The following is a 20,657-nucleotide window of genomic DNA, read 5'->3' as shown; positions in this document are numbered from 1 at the left end:
ATTCATGCAAATCCGTCCAGGCTTCTGTGAATTCCAGTCCCTCATTGTTTCTAATATAACAATAGTGTACTATGATATACATATACCACGGATTGCTAAGCCATTCCCCAATTGAAGGACAATTACTTGATTTCCAATTCTTTGCCAACACAAACAGGGCTGCTATAAATATTTTTATACAAGTGATATTTTTACCCTTTTTCATCAACTCTTCAGGGTATAGACCCAGTAATAGTATTGCTGGATCAAAGGGTATGCTCATGTTTTTGCCCTTCCAGCGTAGTTCCAAATTTCTCTCCAGAAAGGTTGAATGAGTTCACAGATTCACCAACAGTGTAATAGTGTCCAAGTTTTCCCACAATCCTTCCAACAATGATCATTATCCTTTCTGGTCATGTTGGCCAGTCTGAGAGTTGTGAGGTGGTATCTCAGAGAATCTTTGATATGAATTTATCTAATAAGTAATGATTTAGAGCAATTTTTTATATGACTATGGATTGCTTTGAGCTCCTCATAGGTAAATTGCATTTGCACATCCTTTGACCATTTGTCAATTGAGGAATGGCTTTTTGTTTTAAAAATATGAATCAGTTCTCTGTATATTTTAGAAATGAGTCCTTTGTCAGAATCATTAGTTGTAAAGATTGTTTCCCAATTTTCTACATTTCTTTTGCTTGTGGTTACAGTGATTTTATCTGGGCAAAAGGTTTTAATTTAATGTAATTGAAATCATCTAGTTTGTTTTGGTGATGTTCTCCATCTTTTCCTTAGTCATAAACTGCTCCCCTTTCCATAGATCTGACAGGTAAACTAGTCCTTGAGCTCCATATTTACTTGTAGTATTGTTTTTGTATGTCCAAATCCTGTAACCATTTGAATCATCTTGGTAAATGGTGTTAGGTGTTGATCTAATCTAAGTTTCTTCCATACTAACTTCCATGTTTCCCAGCAGTTTTTATCAAAGAGAGAGTTTTTATCCCAATAGCTGGACTCTTTGGGTTTATCAAACAGCAGATTACTATAATCGTTTTCCGCTTTTGCACCTAGTCTATTTTACTGTCAACCACTCTATTTCTTAGCTAATACCAAACAGTTTTGATGACTGATGCTTTATAATGTAATTTTAGATCAGGTAGGGCTAAGCCAGCTTCTTTTGCATTATTTTCATTAAATTCCTATAAATTTTTTGACTTTTTATTTCTTCATATGAATTTACTTTCAATTTTTTCTAAATTATTAATGTAATTTTTTAGAATTTTGATTGGTAGGGCATTAAACAGACAGTTTAGTTTTGGTAGAATTGTCATTTTTATTATGATAGCTCTACCTATCCATGAGCAGTTGATATTTCCCAGTTATTTGAATCTGATTTAATTTGTGAGAAGTATTTTATAATTGCTTTCAGAAAGTTTCTGAGTCTGACTTGGCAAATAGACTCCCAGGTATTTTATATTGTCGAGGTTACTTTGAATGGGATTTCTCTTTCTAACTCTTCCTTCTGTATCTTGCTAGACATGTATAGAAAAGTTGCGAATTTATGAGGGTTTATTTTATAACCTGCAACTTTGCTAAAACTGCTAATTATTTCCAGTAGTTTTATAGATGATTTCTTGGGATTCTCTAGGTATACCATCATATCATCTGCAAAGGGTGAGAGTTTTGTCTCTTCCTTCCCAATTCTAATTCCTTCAATTTCTTTTTCTTCTCTAATTGCTGAAGCTAACATTTCTAATACGATATTGAATAGTGGTAATAAGGGGCACCCTTGTTCACCACTGATCTTACAAGGAATGCCTCTAGCCTATCCCCCTTGAATATAATGCTTGTTGATTGTTTCAAATAGATACTGCTAATTATTCTAAGGAACAGTCCATTTATTCCTACACTCTCTAGTGTTTTTGTAGGAATGGAAGCTGCATTTTGTCAAATCTTTTTCAGCATCTATTGATAAGATCATGTAATTTCTAATAGGTTTGTTGTTGATATAATTGAGTATACTCACAGTTTTCCTAATATTGAACCAACCCTGCATTCCTGGGATAAATCCTACTTGATCACAATTTATTATCCCAGGGATAACTTGTTGTAATCATTTTGCTAAGATTTTATTTAAGATTTTTACATCTATATTCATTAGGGAGATACATCTAAAATTTTCTTTCTCTGTTTTAAGTCTTCCTGGTTTAGGTATCAGCACCATATAAGTTTCATAGAAAGAGTTAGGCAGAGTTCCACCTTTCCCTATATTTCCGAAGAGTTTATATAGAATTGGAACCATCTGTTCCTTAAATGTTTGGTAGAATTCACTTAAGAATCCATCGGGCCCTGGAGATTTTTACTTAGGTAGTTCAATGATGGCTTGTTGAATTTTTTTTCCTGAGATAGGATTGCTTAGGTATTTAATCTCCTCTTCATTTTACATGGGCTACTTATATTTTTGTAAATATTCATCCATTTCCCATATATTATCAAATTTATTGGCATAGAGTTAGGCAAAATAATTTCGAATTATTACTTTAATTCCCTCCTCATTAGTGGTGAGCTCACTTTTTTCATTTATGATACTAGCAATTTGATTTTCTTCTTTCTTTTTTTTTTAATCAAATTGACTAGAGGTTTTTGAATTTTATTGGTTTTTTACCTAAAACTGACTTTTGGGTTTATTTAATAATTCCATATTTTTTTACTTTAAATATTATTAATTTCTCCTTTAATTTTTAGAATTTCTAATTCTGTCTTTAATTGGAGATTTTCAATTTGTTTCTTCTCTATGTTTTTATTGCATCTTTAGTTCATTGATTTCCTCTTTCTCTAATATGTTCATGTAGGCATTTAAAGATATAATGTATCCCCTGAGAGCTGCTTTGAGTGAATCCCATAGGTTTTGGTATGTTGTTTCATTATTGTCATTATCTAGGATAAAATGGTTAATTCTTTCTATAATTTGTTTTTTGTTCCACTCATTATTTAAAATGAGGTTATTCAGTTTCCAATTGGATGTGGGTCTATATCTCCATGGCCCAACATTGCATATGACTTTTATTGCATTGTGATCTGAGAAAGATATATTCATTATTTCTACCTTTCTGCAGTTGATTATTAGGTTTTTAATGTCCTAGTACATGGTCAATTTTTGTGTAAGTTCCATGTACTGCAGAGAAAAAGGTATATATTCCTTTCTATCCCTGTTCAATTTCCTCCATAAATCTACCATATCCAGGTTTTCTATCAATGTATTTACCTCCTTAACTTTTTTCTTGTTTAATTTGTTATTCGATTTATCTAGATCTGAAACAGGAGGTTGAGGTCTCCCACTAGTAGAGTTTTGTTGTCTATGTTTTCCTGTGGCTCTTTCAGATTATTCTCTAAAAATTTGGTTGCTATCCCATTGGGTGCATATATATATATATTCAGTATTGAAATATCTTTATTGTCTAAAGTACCTTTTAGGAGGATAAAGTTTCTTTCCTTATCTCTTTTAATGCTATCTTTTTTGGAGCTGCTTTGTCTTTGAAAAGGATTGCTACCCCTGCTTTTTTTTCACTTTAGCTGAAGCAAAATATATTTTGCTCCCACCTTTTACCTTTACTCTACATGGATCTCTCTGCTTCAAATGAGTTTGTTGTAAGCAGCATATTGTAGGATTCTGGTTTTTTAATCCACTGCTATTTGCTTATGTTTTAAGGGAGAGTTCATCCCATTCACATTCAAAGTTATGATTACTAATTCTTTATTACCCTCCATCCTATCTTCCCTCTGTTTGTATTTTCCCCCTCCCCCCTTATCTGTACTCCCCAGTATTTTGTTTCTGAATATCACCCCTTCAGTGTGTTTCCCCTCCTATATCACCCCTCCCCTTTCTTTCTCCTTTCCCTTTTTCCCTTCCCTTCCTTTTGTTAATTCCCCTTTTTCCCCACTCCCCCTCCCTTTCTTTTTCCCACTTCCCCCTTTTCTCATTTTAATACATGAAAGGTTAGATGCTTTTTAACTTAACTAAATATGTGTAAGTTGACTTCATTCCAAAGTCTAATGAGGAGAAGATTTAGGTGCTTCTCATCTACTCCTGTCTTCCCCTCTTTTACCAAAGGTTTTTTTGTGCCTCTTAGTGTAATGAGATTTACCCCATTCAATCCCCTCCCTCCTTCAGTCTCCTTCCTGTCCCCCTTTTTAAGGAGGTAGTATTTTTTACATCATTCTGTCTGAGTCATAGAAAATTCTGAGTATCTGTCACTTCTAGCTAAGTGCATTCTTTCTAACAGTGTTAAAATTCTTGAAAGTTATTAGGTTCTTTCTCCCAAGTGGGTTTAAATCCAGTTACATCCCATTGGAAAACAGTCTCATGGATAGGTCATGAATGTCCATCACTTCTGACTAGGGAGATTGTCTCTGTTAGACTTAAAATTCTCAAGATTTATGAGAATCTTTCCCCCCATGATGGGATATAGCCAGTTTCAACTTATTGGATAGCAGATTTTTTTTCTTTTTACAGCCCCCATTTTTTTAACCTTTTCTTGTGTCTCTGGAACCTCCTGTTTGATGTCCAAATTTTCTATTTACCTTTGGTTTTTTCCATCAGGAATTTTTGGAATTCTTCCATTTTGTTAAATGTCTATCTTTCTCCCTGGAAGAGAAGGTTCATATTTGTGGGATAGTGGATTCTTGGCTGCATTCCAAGCTCCCTTGCTCTTTGAAATATCTTGTTCCTGGCCCTTTGATCCCTTAATGTTGATGCAGCCTGGGCCTGCATAATCCTTACTGTGGCTCCTTGATATTTAAATTGTTTCTTTCTGGCTGCCAGCAGAATTTTCTCTTTTTCTCTCCTATAGTTCTAGGATTTGGCCACAACATTTCTTGGTATTTTCATTTTAGGATCTTTTCTGGAGGGGATCAATGTATTCTTTCAATGACAACTTTGACCTCTGCTTCCATGACATCAGGGCGATTTTCCATCACTAGGTCCTGTAATATTAAGTCTAGGGTTTTTTTCCTCTTCAATGTTTTCAGGAATTCCAATAATTTGCAGGTTGCCCGTCCTCGACCTATTTTTGAGGTTAGTGGTTTTGCTGATGTGGTATTTTACATTTCTACTATTTTTTTCTATTTTTTCACTTTGTTTAAATGGCTCTGTCTCATGAAGTCATTAATGTCTACAGACTACATTTTTTTTTATGGAGGAATTTTCTTCATTAACCTTTTACAACTCCTTTTCCAATTTGTTAATTCTTCTTTTGAGAGAGCTTTTCATTTCACCAGTTGAGGTTTTGAGAGAATTATTTTCTTTTTGCATTTGCCCAATTGAGGATCTGAGAGATTTATTCTCATTTTGTATTTGTTCAATTGTATTTTCTAAGGATTTGTTTTCTTGTTGCAAGGTATTAACTGTCTCTCCCAAATTTTCCAGTTTATTTTTAAACTCCTTACTTATTTCTTCACAGAAAACTTTCTATGCTGAAGACCAGATCATATTCTCCTCAGAAGTTCTAAGTCTCTCTGAGTTAGGGTCCTTTCCTTCCAAGTATTTTTCTATGGATCCACCTTTCTACTGACCCTTCATTTTCCTAAGACCTTGAGTTGGTGAGGTGCTGGTTCCTAGGGGCTTGGGATGGCTAAAGGCTTTACTCACTGAGTTCAGTTTCTCTGACTGGACAGGAGGAGGTGCTGGTTGATTTCTCTGGAGTGTCTGTGACCTTGATTGAGGCCTTCTCCCTTAGCACGAAGGGAGGGGTTGGAGCTATTGAATCCTTTTGCCTTCAATCTATGGTGGGCTTTACCCTGGGGTGAGGTCATTCCTCTCCCTATTGTCATCTGGCTGGTTCTTCTGCTCACACACCTGTGCCTGAGGCAGAAGTAGTCTGCTATTATTTGTTCTGGGAGGAGGCCACAGCCACAGTGGAGCAGTAGACTCAGAGTTCCTCAGACCAGAGGAGCCCAGGGATTGTGTCCACAGCTCTTCTGCACTGGAACTCTTCCTCCAGCCCTGTTGGCAAGCTCCAGAGTGTCTGTGCCAACATCAGTGCCTTTGCTCCCTACTTGACTCAAGCCCCCATGGTGGAGCCCCACAGCTGATCCAGCAGGTCCATCCCTTGGGCCATCAGACTCCCTGGCTCCAATTCAGCCACTAATCTGCCTGATTGGGGCTGATCTGCCCTCTGAGACCAGACTCACCCAGTCAGATTCACCCAGGGCTGATGCCAGAGACAAATCCTGAGGTAGATGTTCTTTCTCCTGGCTTTTCTTTCTGGGTTTTGTGTTTCAGATTTCTGTTAAGAGGTTTCTTTCATATGATAGAAGGGGAAAGATCAGGAGACTTCAGAACTGTGCTTCTCTTCTCTCCACCATCTTGGCCAGAAGTCCAAACAGTTTTTATGACTAATGCTTTATAATATAAATGTAGATCTGGTAAAGCTAAGCCACCTTTTGTACTTTTTTCATTGAATCAGAGAAAATTCTTGACTTTATTTCTCAATATGAATTTACATACAACTTTTTCTAATTCAATAAAATAACTTTTGGGGGAATATTGATCAGTAGGGCACTAAACAATGTTGTATTTTTGGTAGAAATGTCATTTTTCTTATATTAGCTCTACCTATGCATGAGGAGTTGATGTTTGCCCAGTTATTTAAATCTGATTTTCTTTGTGTGAGAAGCATTTGGTAATTGTTTCCAAAAAATTTTTATGTCTGCCTTAGTAGGTAGACTCCCAGCTATTTTGTATTTTCTGAGGTTACTATTACTTGCTCTTTCTTGTTAGTCATATATGGAAAGGTTGAGTATTTATAAGGGTTTATTTTATGTCCTACGACTTTGCTAAAGTTGCTAATTATTTCTATTATTTTTAGAAGATTTTTTTGGCATTCTCTAGGTATATCATGATACTATCTGCAAAAAGTTGAGAGTTTTGGCTCTTCTTTACTAATTCTAATTCCTTCAATTTCTTTTTCTTCTCTTATTGTTGAAGCTAACATTTCTAATACAATATTGTATAGTAGAGGTGAAAATAGGCATCCATGTTATACCTTGATCTTATTGGTATTGCATCTAGCCTATCCCCATTGCATATGATGCTAGTTGATGGTTTCAGACAGATACTGCTAATTATTCTAAGGAACAATCTATTTATTCCTACACTCTTTAGTATTTTTAGCAGGAATTAGAGCTGTATTTTGTCAATGGCTTTTTCATTATCTATTGATATAATCATATGATTCTGTAAGGTTTGTTATTGATATAATTAAATATACTAACAATTTTCCTAATATTGTACCCAACCTTGCATTCCTGGGATAAATCCTACTTGATCATAATGCATTTTCCTAGAGATGACTTATAATCATTTTTCTAAAATTTTATTTAAGATTTTTTTATCTATATTCTTCAGGGAGATAAGTCTATAATTTTTCCTTTCCCTTTTTAAACTATTTTTGGTAAAAGTATCAATACCATATTGGTGTCATAGAAAGAGTTAAACAGTTCAGTCTTCATCTATTTTTCCAAAGAGCTTTTATAGAATCAGTACCAAGTGCTCCTTAAATGTTTGACAGAATTATCTTCTGAAACCATCTAGCCCTGGAGATTTTTTCCTAGGGTATTCAATAATGGATTATTGAATATCTTTTTCTGAGATAGGATTACTTAGGTATTTAATCTCCTCTTAATTTAACCTGGACAACTAATATTTTTGTAAATATTCATCCATTTCACTTAGATTGTCAAATTTATTGGCATAAAGTTGGACAAATTAATCTTGAATTTTTACTTCAATTTTTTCCTCATTGGTGGTAAGTTCACCTTTTTCATTTATGAGACTAGCAATTTGGTTTTCTTCTTTTTTTTTTTAATCAAACTGACTAGAGGTTTTTCAATTTTATTGTTTTTTCTTTAAAACCAACTCTTTTTTATTTTTATTAATGTATTAGTTTATTAGTTATATATTTTTCTTATTTTTATTTTATTAATTTCTCCTTGAATTTTTAGAATTTCTTATTTGATATTTAATTAGGGAGTTTTATATTTGTTATCTCCCTAATTTTTTTAGTTGCATATTTAGTTCATTGAGTGCCTCTTACTTAAATTACTAATGTAAGCATTTAAAGAATTAATACATCCCTTGATAACCACCTTGAATGTATACCATAGTTTTTGGCATGTTGTTTCAGGATTGTCATTATCTAGAATGAAATAATTAATTCTTTCTATAATTTGTTGCTTGATCCAATAATTCTTTAAAATGAGATTATTTAGTTTCCAATTAGTTTGGGGTCTATATTTCCCTGACCTAATATTGCATATGGTTTTTATTGCATTATGATCTGAGAAAGATGTATTCACTATTTCTGTTTTTCTCTAATTCAACTTTAGGTTTTTATGGCATAGTACATGGTCACTTTTTGGGTAAGTGCCATGTCTTGTAGAAAAAAATGATATTCCTTTCTATCCCCATTCAATTTCCTCCATAATTCTATCATATCTACATTTTCTAACATTCTATTTACCTCCTTAACTTCCTTCTTGTTTATTTTATTATTGCATTCATCTGACTCTGAGGGTGGGATGTTAAAGTCTCCTAATCTAGAATTTTGCTGTCTATATCTTCCTGTAGCTCTTTCAACTTCTCCTCTAAGAATCTGAATGCTATATCTATCTTTGGGTGTGTGTATATATATATATATATATATACATATATATATATATATATATATATATATATATGTTTAGTTTCAAAATTACTTTATTGAATCTTTATTACCTTCCATCTTTTCTTCCCTCAGTTTGTATTTTTCCCCTTCCCCCTTTATCCATATTCCCCAGTATTTTGTTTCTCAATACCACCACCCAGTAATTATAACTTTGAATGTGAATTGGATGAACTCTCCCATAAAATTTAAGTGAATCACAAAGTGGATTAAGAAACAGAATCATACATTGTGCTACTTAAAGGAAGCTCATTTGAAGAAGAGAGGAAAAATAGAGTAAAGGTAAATGGTTGGAGCTAAATATATTTTGCTTCAGCTGAAGTGAAAAAGGCAGTGGTAGCAAACCTCATCTAAGACAAAACAGCTACCAAAACAGATTTCATTAAAAGAGATGAGGAACGAAACTATACCTTCTTAAAAACTATCATAGATAATGAATCAATTTCAACAATAATTATAAATGTACCAAGTGATGTAGCATCCAAATTCTCAGAGGGGAAGGTAAATGAGCTACATGAAGACATGGACAGAAAAAGTCCACTGGTTGAAGAGCTCAACCAGCCTCTCTAAGATTTAGATAAATCTAACCATATAATGAACAAGAAGGAAGTTGAGGAGGTAAATACAATGTTAGACAACCTAGACATGAGAGACCTTTGGAGGTGACTGAATGTAAATAGAAAGATTATACTGTTTTCACCCTGTAGCCCATGGAATTTACACAAAAATGATTATAATCAAAGGCAATAGTGAATACTTCTTTTTCAGATCAGAATGCAATGAAAATCATATGAAATAAAAGGCCATGAAGAGACAAACCTAAAACTTATTAGAAAATAAATAATCTCATTTTAAAGAATGAGTGGATCAACAACAAACAGCAATCAACAAAAATTAATTATTACATTCTTGATAATGACAAGACAACATGCCAAAACTTATGGGATACAGCCAAGGAAGGTTTTAGAGAATTTATTATGTCTTCAATTGCTTACAAGAATAAAATAGAGGAAAAATGAAATCAATAAAGTAAGCATGCAACTGAAAATATCAGAAAAAGAACAAGTAAAAAGCCCAATTAAATATTAAATTGGAATTTCTAAATATTAAAGAAATTAATAAAATTAAAAGAAGAATATTGTTGAACTCATTAATAAAACCAAGAGTTGGTTTTATGAAAAAATCCAATAAAATTGATAAAACTTTCCTTAATTTGATTTTTAAAAAGAAGAAAATTAAATTACTAGAATCATAAATGAAAAAGGTGAACTCACCACCAATGAGGAGGAAATTAAAGTAATTTGGAATTATTTTGCCCAACTATATGCCAAGAAATTTGACAAATTAAGTGAAATGGATGAATATTTTCAAAAACATAAGTTGCCTTGATGAAATGAATAGAACATTAATTATCTAAATAACCCTCTCTCAGAAAAAGAAATTGAACAAGCTATCATTGAACTCCCCAAAAACAAATCTCCAGTACCATATGGATTCACAAGTGAATTCTGTCATGCATTTAAAGAACATTTTTTTTCCAATTCTATATAAACTCTTTGAGAAAATAGGTAAAGATGGAACTCTGATTAATTCCTTCTATTCCACCATTATGGCACTGAGAACTAATCCAGGAAGAATCAAAACAGAGAAAAAAATTATAGACCAATTTCCCTAACAAATATAGATAGAAAATAATTAAATTAAATCTCAGCAAAGTGATGGTAGCAAGTTATCTCTAGGATAATGCATTATTGCCAAGCACGATAAATATCAGAAATGCAGGGTTGGTTTAATATTAGGAAAACTGCTAATATAATTGACTATACACGTGTCAAAATACAACAACCATTCCTACAAAAACAATTGGAAATGTATAAATAAATGGATAGTACCTTAGAATGATTTGTAGTAATTATCTGAAACCATCATTAAGCATTATATGCAATGGGGATAAGCTAGAGGGATTCCCAATAAGATCAGGGGTGAAACAAAGATGCCCATTATCACCACTACTATTCAATATTGCATTCGAATTGTTAGCTTCAGAAATAAAAGAAGAAGAAAAAGAAATAGAAGGAATTAGATTTGGGAAAGAAGAGACCAAACTCTAACTCTTTGCATATGACATGGTGGTATACCTAGAGAATTCAAAAAAAAATCATCTAAATCCTACTAGAAACAAAGAGCAAATTTAGCAAAATCACAGGATAAAAAATAAACCCTCATAAATCCACAACATTTCTATATAATAATAGTAAGATACAGGAGCAGGACCTAGAAAGAGAAATTCCATTTAATGTAAATTTAGACAATATAAAGTACTTGGGAGTCTACCTGTCAAGGCAGACTCAGGAACTCTATGAAAACAAGTTTAAAACACTCTTCACACAAATAAAATCAGATTTAAATAACTGGGCAAATATCAACTCTCATGAATAGGTGGAGCTAATGTAATAAAAATGATAATTCTATCTAAATTAATCTAATTATTTATTTCCTTACCAGTCAAATTTCCAAAAATTACATTAATGAGATAGATGAAATTGTAAATAAATTCATATGCAGGAATAAAAAGTCAAAAATTTCCAGGAGTTTAATGAAAAAAATGTGCAGACATAGGTGGACTAGCCTTACCAGATATAAAATTATACAAAAAATCATCAGTCATCAAAACTTTCTTGGACTGGCTAAGGAATAGAGTGGTGGATCAGTGCAATGATTAGGTACAAAAAAGACATCTGGAAATGTTTAAAATAATCTGTTGTTTGATAAACCCAAAGAGCTCAGTTTGTGGGATAAGAATTTTCTCTATGACAAAAAACTGTTGGAAAAAAAATGGACGTTAGTATGGCAGAAACTTAGTTTAGACCAACATCTCACAGCCTATTCCAAGAGAAGATCAAAATGGACAAGATTTAGCAATAAAAGACATTCTTATAAGCAAACTAGTAGATCAAGGAATAGTTTCCTTTTCATTTTTATGGAAAGGGAACTAGTTTATGTTCAAGGAGTAGATGAAGAACGTCATTAAAAAAGAAATTAGAAAATTTTGATTACATTAAATTAAATAGATTTTGCACAACTGTAACCAAGATCAAAAGAAATGCAGTAAATTGGGAAAGAATTTTTACAGCTAGTATTTCTGTTAAAGGTTTAATTTCTAAATTATACAGAGAACTGAGTAATTTCTTTAAAAAAAAAGTCATTCTCCAATTGACAGATGGTCAAAATGTAGGCAAAAGCAACTTACAGATGCATAATCAAAGCTACCCCTAGTCATATGAAAAATTGCTCTAAGTAGCTACTGATTAGAGAAATGCAAATTAAAGCACATTTGAGGTACCAATTCACACCTATCTGATTGGCCAATATGACCATAAAGGACAATGTTCAATCTTAGAAGGGATGTGGGAAATCTGAGACACCAATACAATGGTGATGGAACTGCAAACACATCCAGCCTTTCTGGAGAGCAATCTGGTATTATGATCAAAAGGCAATAAAAAGTGCATACCCTTTGATACAGCAATACCTCTATTAGGTCTATACACTGAAGAAATCATGCAAAAGGGCAAAAAGATCACTTGTACAAAAATATTCATAGCAGCCCTGTTTGTGGTAGCAAAGAATTGGAAATTAAATAAATGTCCATCAATCGGGAAATGGCTGAATGTATGGTGGTATATGTATCATATCGAGTGTCATAGTTCTATTAGAAACCAAGAGGGATGTGAATTCAGAGATGTCTGCACAGACTTGCATGAACTGTTAATGAGCAAGATGAGAAGAACCAGAAAAAACACTGTACATGCTAACATCAACATGAGGTTGATGATCAAACATATTGGACTTGCTCATTCCATGAATGCAGTCATTACATAATTGTCGAGCTCCTGCAATGGAGAATACCATCTGTTACCAAAGAGAGAGAACTATGGAGTTTAAATAAAAACCAAAGTCTTTCGCCTTCAATTTTTTTATAATTTCTTTCTACCGCTAATATTTTATTTTCTCCTCAAGGATATGATTTCTCTCCCAACAGATTCATTTTCAATCAATATATAGCATGGAAACAATGTAAAGATTACCAGACTACCTTCTATGGGGGGATGGGGAGGGAACTGAAGGTGGAGGAAATATTGCAACATTCAAAGCATTATTGAAAATGATTGGTAGAAACTACTATTGTAGATAATTGAAAAAACAAATAAAATATTAATTTTAAAAAAAGAAAGAAAATGAGCAATGTTGCAAGGAATGGGGAAAACTGGGACACTAATTAATTGTTGGTAAAGGTTTGTCCTAATCCAGTCTTTCAAGAGAACAATTTGGAATTATGACCAAAGGGAAATAAAGTTGTGCAAACCCTTTGATACTCAAATACCATTACTTATTCTGTATCCTGAAAAGATCATGAAAAAAGGTAAAAATTTCTCATGTGCAAAAATAGTAATATCAGTTCTTTTTGTAGTGTCAAAAAGTTGGAAATTGACGGGATGCTTATCAATTAGGGAATGGCTGAACAAACATTGTTATATGTCAGTGATAAACACTATTGTTCAATAAGAATTCATGAAGTACAGGATTTCTTTTTTTTCTTTTTTATTGTTTTAATTGTTTTTTTAATTTTACAGGTTTTCTCCCAATCTCTTTCCTCCTCCACCCCCCCCACAGAAGGCAGTCTGATAGCCTTTACATTGTTTCCATGCTATACACATTGATAAAAATTGAATGTGCTAAGAGAGAAATCATATCCTTAAGGAAAAATACTATGAGATAGCAAAGTAGCATAAGATAGCTTTTTTAAAAAAATTAAATTAAGGTTAATCATCTTTGGGGTTTTTTTTTAAACTCCAGTTCTTTCTTTGGATACAGATGGTATTCTACATTGCAGATACCATGAAATTGTCCCTGATTGGTGCACTGATGGAATGAGCAAGTCCATTAAGGTTGATCATCACCCCCATATTGCTGTTAGGGTGTCCATTGTTCTTCTGGTTCTGCTCATCTTGTTCAGCATCAGTTAATGCAAATCCTTACAGGCTTCTCTTAAGTTCCATGCCTTCAGGTTTCTAATAGAATAATAGTGTTCTATAACATACATATACCACAAATTTTTCACCTATTCCTCAATTGATGGATATTCACTCAATATCCAATTTTTGCCACCACAAACAGTGCTGCTATGAATATTTTTTTGTACAAGTGATATTTTTAACCCCATTTCATGATCTCTTTAGGGTATAGACCCAGTAGTAGTATTGCTGGATCAAAGGGTATACACATTTTTTGCCTTTGTGCATAACTCCAAATTGCTCTCCTGAAATTTTGGATGAGTTCACAGTTGAGATTAGATGAGGGACAGGAATTTAGTAAAACCTAGAATGACTTGCATGATTTGATGAGAAGTGAAATGAGCAAAACCAAAAAAAAAAAAACATTATACACAGTAACATTAGCATGGGATGAAGATCAGCTATGATGGATTTGTTTATTTCAAAAGAATAATAATCAAAGAAAATTTTTAAGACTTGTGATGGAAAATACCATCCTTTTCCAGAGAAGGAATTGTGGAGTATAAATGAAATCCAAAGCTTATTCTTCTATTTTTAAAAGTTGTCTTAAGCATTATGTTATTTTTTTTCTTTCTAATATTATTTTTTTTTGTTTGTTTGTTTTTAGATTTTTCAGGGCAATGGGGTTAAGTGGCTTGCCCAAGGCCACATGGCTAGGTAATTATTAAGTGTCTGAGCTCGGATTTGAACCCAGGTACTCCTGACTCCAAGGCCAGTTCTCTATCCACTGTGCCACCTAGCCACCCCTCTTTCTAATATTAGATTGAATTCTTCTCACCTCATGATGATCAATATGGATATATGTTTAGCATGGTTTTAATGCTGAGTATTAACCAGATTCCTTTCTGACAGGGAGATGAGGAGGAAAAAGAATTAGGAAGTAAAATGTATAAATCAAAACCATGCTAAAATGATTGATGAAAGCAACCATTGCATGTAGTTGGAAAAACAAATAAATAAAATATTTTTTAAAAAGGCATTGTTTTTCTTCAGTCATCTTTTCATAATTATCCTGCATGGATCTTATTTCTGAAAAAAAAATTTTCTTCCTCTCTTCTTTGGTTATTTTAACCCTATTTGAGCTTTTCAAAGAGGTCTTTATCAACTTGAGACCAACTCTTAAACGCTTGGAGATTTTATAAGAGGATGTCTTTATCATCCCTATCAGAATAGTAGCTTCCTAAAATAAGCAATCTATTTGTGTTCTTTTTTTGTTCATTTTGATAGTTGAACTCTGCTCCTGGGGCAAGCTTTTTGTGCTGGAAATTGAAGGTCTGGTTCCTAGCTATCTATTCTGTTGATTCAAGTCCTCATATTTTGTTCCCTTGTAGGTAATAGGTGAATATCAGTTCTGATATTCTACCAGTGTTCCTTTACTTGAATTTTGCCTTCTAAGCTGATATTTGGACCTTCACTGTTGGTCTCCTTAAGTGGTGACCAGAATTGCACTGTGGCTGAGCCTCCCACTGGCTTCTCAGTTCAGTGACCTGTGTTGGGCTACATTCCCCTTCTGTGCACATGAGGCAGACATTCTCTGAAGATCCTCCATCATATCTTGAATTGATAACTTGTTGCTCCCTATTTTTTTGTGCATTTTATTGTTTTTGTGCCTGTTTAGAGACTTCAATTAAAGGTGTTTTTTTCAAAGTTCCAGGAGTTTCCTAGCTTCATGCCACTTTCTTGACTCTTCCCAGGAAGACCCAAAATAAAATATTTTTGTAAATTTTCTTTTACAGTGATTTCTTCAGCCATTCTTTTCATAATTCTCCATGGCCCACCTTCTCTTTTTTTCCCCAGTTTTCCTTCTTCCTCTTTTTTTTTAGTTTTTAAAACTTTTTTTAACTCTTCCAAGAGGTTTTGGATTCAAGTTCAATTCATAAATTCCTATGAGACTTCCTAGGTAGGTAATTTGTCATTGCTTTTGTCTGAAATGGTATTTTTATCTTCTTTAGCCAAATAGCAAATAACTTTCTATAGTTAGTGCTTTTTTATTTTCTTTCTCATTTTTATAGTTGAACTCTGTTCTTACTGAGGTACAGGTAATATGGTCTGAGTTTTTTTATGCTGGCACCAGAATCTGTTCCCTGGCTTATTGGTTGCTGAGGAGTTGCCTATGCAGGTTTTTTCCCCAATCCAGTCCTGTCTGTTGCCCCAGGGCTCAGACTTTATTTGGGCTTCAGATTGTCCCTGCTGTCCTGCTAGTAAATTGAGCTGGACCTAGCCTGTTATTTAGCTGCCAGGACTTGGGATATTATCTAGCATTAGCTTGGTCCTGGACTGCTCTATAGCTGAAAGCCTCCCACTAGTTTTCCTACTCTCTTGTCTGTACTGGGTTATACTTCCCATTTACCTCTGAAGAAACAGACTTTTACTAAAGATCCTCCATGATATATTAAGTTGAACCTTCTTTTACTCTTTTTTTGGTAGGATCTGTAAATTTAATGTCTCTGTAGAGTCTTCATTTAATGTTGTGTAGGAAAAAACTCTGGGAGCAAGCCATCTTGATACTCCAATTTTCTATTAAAATGTCAGAAGTATTCAGCACATCCAACTCCTTTCAACCATATTCATAAAGAAATTTTCATAGTCAAAAGCATGAGGCTTTATTTTGTTTATTTTCCAGTAATATTTATCATATTCTTCCATTTTTCTTCACAATAAAATTGCAGATAATCAAGATATATTAAAATTTACTTTGGAAAACTTTAATAATTTCTTTATATAACTTCTCTAGTTCCACATTTTTTTATATTATGAACTCATATAGTTTATAACTATCCTCATGACATCTTTTTATAAGATTTTTCCATTAATTTGAACAATTGATGGAATCTCATGATGCCATACATTGGATGCATTGGTATGAATTCATTATAAAAGATCAAACTCCTATTCCTATCATCCTAAGTACTGTAAGAATAGGTCATCAAATACCATGAAAAATTATTTTATTTTCATTTTAAGAAATTATGTCAGGACATCTATGTGGCATTTTGAATAGAGCACAAATCCTGTAATCAGGAGGAACTGAGTTCAAATTTAGTCTCAGATCTTTGATATTTGATATCTTTTTGATCTTGGGCAAGTCACTTAACCCTACTACCTTGAAAACACAAAAAAACTATGTTGGAGTAGTTGTAGAAAGATTGGCATACAAATGCATTGTGAATGATTGTATATTAGCATAACCATTCTGCAACATAATCTGGATTCATAAAAATAAAGTGGTTAAACATACATGACTTTTTTTTTTAGTTTTATAAATGAAATTTTATTCTCTAGGATCTTACCAAAATTCCATTAGTGGGTGACATCCTTATGAATGACAAACTTGATGCAAAATTCTGGGGATATTTTTATACATAAAGGACAAAGAATAATAAAAACTGAGTTAAGTAACCAATGAAATTTCACAAAGATGACATGATTTTACAAGATGATCCTTTCATATCTTATAATATTTGCTTCAAATTCATATTGACAATAATTCCACCTAGTCTAGAGAGTAAATATTTACAAATAACAATAGGATTGCTCTCTCCTAACATGAGATATCTTTTATATTTTTAAAATTTTAAAATTTTTATTTAAATTTTTGTTTATTTACACCTTTCTAAAATAATCTTGTTATAAGAGTACACATAATTCCCCCTTCCCACACAAAAACAACCTCATAAGAAATTAAGTGAGAAAAAGAAAAAAATATGCTTCGGTCTGTATTCAGATATCATCAGCTCTCTCTCTGGGGTGAATCACATTCTTTAACAGAAGTTCATCAGAGAAGGAACTTCCATATTTTTCCACAGTTGCTGATTGTAATTCCCTATATTCAATCCTCCCTACTAACATTTGTTACATTTTCTCTCCTTTTACTCTTTCCTACTGCCAAGTGGCACAGCAGACAGAGCACCAGCCCTTGGGCCAGGAGGTCCTAAGCCTAAATCCCACCCCAGAGACCTAGCAACCACACAGCCCCTTGGTCCCAGATAGGCCAGCCAATCCCACCACCTTGCAAAAAGTAAAAAAGAAAATGTGTTGTTTCTGTTTACCCTCTCCCATGATCTACTCTCTTTTCCATCATATACATCCCCCCCGCCCCTGCTCCCTTTCTCTAATCCGCTTTCTCTCCTTTGTCCTCTAGATTTCTATATCTTATTAAGTCTGTATTTTTGTTTCCTCTCTGAGACATTTGCTTTAGGTTTTTTTTTTTACAAGGCAAATGAGGTTAAGTGGCTTGCCCAAGGCCACACAGCTAGGTAATTATTAAGTGTCTGAGACCAGATTTGAACTCAGGGACTCCTGACTTCAGGTCCGGTGCTCTATCCACCATCTAGCCACCCCTCTGAGCCATTTCTAAAGAGAATGAAGGCTCACTCATTTAACCTCTCCTTCCCCACTTCTACTGTATTTATTCTTTTACATGAAATATCTTATCTCTTTCTACCTCTCCTTTCCCATCCTCCCAGTAGAAGTCCTAAATGTAAAAACTTCCAAGTCCTATGTAATCATGACTGTAGCTCCATGATATTTGAATTGTTCCATTCTGGCTTCCTGTGATATTTTCTCTTTGACTTGGGAGTTCTGGAATTTGGCTATAATATTCATTATTTTTGGATCTCTTTCAGGAGGAGATCAGTGAATTCTCTCTATTTCTATTTTTCCCTCTGCTTCCAGAATATCAGGGCAATTTTCCTATAGAAATTCTTTGAAAAATAATACAAGATTCCTTTTAAGATCATGACTTTCAGTTGGTCCATCAATTTTTAAATTTTCTCTCCTGGTTCTGTTTGCCAGGTCAGTTGTTTCTTAAATAATATATTTCATGTTTTCTTTTACTTTTCCATTCTTTTGGTATTGTTTTGTTGTTTCTTGATTCTTCAAAAAGTCATCAGCTTCCTTTAGCCCCATTCTATGTTTGAAGGAATTGTTTTCTTCAGAGAACTTTCTTATCTCCTTTTCCATCTGGGCAAATCTGATTTTTAAATATTATATTCCTCATTAACATTTGAACTGCTTTTTCCATTTGACCTAAACTGGATTTTAACATATTGTCAGCACTTTTTTGAACTCCTTGACTAAGCTATTGAATTGGTTTACATGTTTTTCCTGCATCTCTCTCATTTCTCTTCCCAATTTTTCCTCTACTTCCCTTAATCGATTTTCAAAAAAAATGTTGAGTTCTTTCATAGCCTGCATCCAATTCTTATTTTTCTTGGAGGCTTTGTATAAAAAAGCTTGGACTTTGTCATATTCTGAGTGTGTATTTTGATCTTCCATGGGACCAAAATAATTGTCTATAATTAGATTCCTTTTTTTTCTGTTTACTCATTTCCCCAGCCTGTGCCTTGATTTTGGGGTGTTTCCAAGCTTTTGACTGTTATTGAGATACCCCTGCAAGAACCTCAGTTCCTTCAAGGTCTTATGAGAGACTCTGACTGCTCTCCTGGCCTATGCTTTGGTCTGTGGATGACAACAAGCACACCCCTCTGCTCTGAAACTATGTGGAGGATCCCTGCTCTACTATGGTAGTATGGGGGCGTAGACGGTGACCAGGGTCTAAATATGGACAAAGTATCAGAACCCTGTACCAGGAACAGAGAACGGACCACAACAGTCTCCTCCCACCCCCTCACCTTCGATGGACTGAGCTTTCTGGGGGCCACTCGGCAGTGACTGCCTGCTGGGTTGCTCTTGGACCTGCTTCTGTTTCCTGGGATCTGGGCTGTGCTGATGGCAGTGGCTGTGCTGAGGGCTGCAGTTGTACTAAGGGCCATTCTGGTCTGGGCCCAACACACACTATGGCAGAGGTTTCCTTGCAATTAAATCTTATTTTATTATGGAATATATTCTCTTTCCCTCCAACCCATTTTTCCTCTAAACTCCCCTATTATTATTGAAGGTGATATTATCCTTCCAATTATTCAGGTTCACAGCCAACATTTCATGGATTCAATCAATTCTTAATCTTTTCAACCTTTCCTCCATGACCTGCACACTTCTGACCTTTAATTAGGGCTCTTCTATGATCTTTATTACCACTCACTTGAATTATTACAAAGGCCTTCTAACTGCTCTCCTTACTAAACTGCCAAAAGCCAAAAGTATTTTCTATGAGCACCCTTCAGAATGTGGAACATGTCTACATAATCAATTCAAGCAGGTCTTTATTGACTCTAGAATCAAATCTTCTTTCATCTTTATTTCATCTACTTTTATTCTCTAAATTTGTTCTTTTATGTGTATAATTGTTAGCAAAGTAGTATTTGTATATAATATTAAAATAAATAAATATGCATATATATGAAGAATGTGATCATAATTATGTAAGCATGTGATTCTGAAAAAAATTGGAAAACCATTGTTCTCAGGAATAAATAAAGTCATATTCTATTGAATTCCACTGAACTAATCATTATAAACTGCATTCAGTAAGCCCTGCAAAAGGAGGTGGGAACATAGGGTATACAATAAAACTTTTCTTGACTTCTAAAAACATATTCTACTGTGTACAACCTATATAACAGCTGGAAGTAGAAGGCTTCCAGTTTGGTAGATGCTGTTGCTGAAGCACTGCAAAGACTTTACTAATTTCCTCTTAAAATGCAGGGAAAATACCTCCTAATGTAGTTTCTTCTGGAAATTGAGCTTTTTTTTTTTTTGGAGGGACCAGATATAGAAAAACAGAAATGTCTCCTTATTTACCAGATTCTTAGGGACACATGATTCTTAGCCACAGCAAAAGAAAAATGAAGGCTGAAGAAAGTATCTTGGATCTTTTTTTTTCATTCCACATTTGCAATTATTGTCCTTCCTTCATTTCACAGCAAATATTCTCAGTATCACTAGAACTGGCATAAGAATCTCCAAGGTAAGAACACTCCCTCAG

The 20,657-nt window shown here is 33.8% G+C and overlaps 1 pseudogene; it reads right to left on the bottom strand.

Moving 5' to 3' along the window:
- LOC141489327 (homeobox protein NOBOX-like) overlaps positions 1 to 19,545 on the bottom strand; it is a 157,369-nt pseudogene extending 137,824 nt beyond the window's left edge.
- Between the last annotated feature and the right edge of the window lie 1,112 nt (positions 19,546 to 20,657).

The sequence above is a fragment of the Macrotis lagotis genome, chromosome 5 (genome assembly GCF_037893015.1).
Source record: "Macrotis lagotis isolate mMagLag1 chromosome 5, bilby.v1.9.chrom.fasta, whole genome shotgun sequence".
NCBI lineage: Eukaryota > Metazoa > Chordata > Mammalia > Peramelemorphia > Peramelidae > Macrotis > Macrotis lagotis.
Note: the sequence above shows the minus strand (reverse complement) of the source record. Positions and strands in the feature narration are given on the sequence as shown.